We start from the raw sequence: 1,417 nt of genomic DNA, 5'->3' as shown, positions 1-1,417 counted from the left end.
ACTTTTTATAATTATTTTATTTATTTTAAATTCTAACAATAAATTATAAATCACTAATTTTAAATCTAAAATTATAAATTTTACAAAATAATTGATTAATATTAATTAAATAAAAATTAATTTTTTAGCCTTTCTCATTTGAAAAACTAAAAAAGGAGAATATAGTAGATAAACATATATAGGCATACTCTTATTTAATAGGAATGGATTCTCTCAATTGTTAAAAAAAATTGAGAGTGTAAAGTGTGATCTCTAACTCTTCATTGCTCTCTTTCTCATATTTATTCTTGATCCCACTTATAAAATTAATGGTGGGAGATCACACTTTACACTTTACTCCCTCAATTGTAAAAAAAAAATTGAGAGGATCCATTCCCCTTAAGATATTTAATCCCAAATTTTGATCCATAAACGAAAAATGAAACCAAATTTCTTAAAGGTGATATTTGAGAAAATGTTAAAAAAATATAATGTATTTGACCGTAATTATTATTGTTAATGTTGCAAATGTGAGTAGTGCATGAAGTTAATCCCAGATCAAAGAAAACAAGGAAGAGTGGGGAGTTTATAAGTTGAGAGACTCATTAATTTAATACCTTAAGGTTTTGAGTTGGATATGGTGTCTTCTCTCTGAAGTCTCCTTGTTGGTTAAGAGCTGCCCACAACGGCCCAACAAGTGATTTTCAAGGTGAAGTATCGAAAGCCTTCCTAGCAAGGGTGGTCCGGGCGTATTTTAAATTAGTCATATTAATTTTTTTTATCACTTCTTTTGTTGGCAGTGTTAATGATAGCTGTGATGTGTCTTACAGTGTGGAAAACTCAAATGTGGTGGAGGAACTAGAAAGATTTTTTTAATCAAATCTATTCTTAAAAGATTTTAAATTAGCCATATTAATCTTTTTATCACATCTTTTGTTGACAGGCTAACATGACACGTTAAGGTACACATTAGCATTAAAATGATGCTTTTTTTGGGTTAGAGACTGTGAGTGAAACGATGGCGTATACATCCTTTGGTTTCGATTAATTAGTCAAATGACAGTGACACTCTTTGTCTCACCTCACTTTACTCTCACAAAAACCAGACTTCTAACATAAATCCTAATTAAACCCTAAAAGGGTTGAAAGAGATCCTAAGAAAAACTAATACTAAAGCTCCCTAAAACTATCTAAAATGTTGTATGGTTGTATGGTATGTTGCCCGCTTGCTAACCCCTCCATATAAGCTTCAGACCTTGGAGAATTTGGCCAAAAAGCTACCGAAATCGTGAGCCACGTGATTTTCTAATGAAGTCACGGGTCAAGACTTGTTCGTACACAAACTAATCTCAACTTATGCATACGCACAGAAGGTTGTGCGTACGTACACATTGGAGTATTCTTTTTCTTTGTTTCTCCATGTGTTCTTCCACTTTCC

This window comes from Arachis ipaensis, chromosome B07 (genome assembly GCF_000816755.2).
Source record: "Arachis ipaensis cultivar K30076 chromosome B07, Araip1.1, whole genome shotgun sequence".
NCBI classification, from domain to species: domain Eukaryota; kingdom Viridiplantae; phylum Streptophyta; class Magnoliopsida; order Fabales; family Fabaceae; genus Arachis; species Arachis ipaensis.
The sequence above is the reverse complement of the archived record's forward strand: the minus strand, read 5'-3'. Positions refer to the sequence as shown.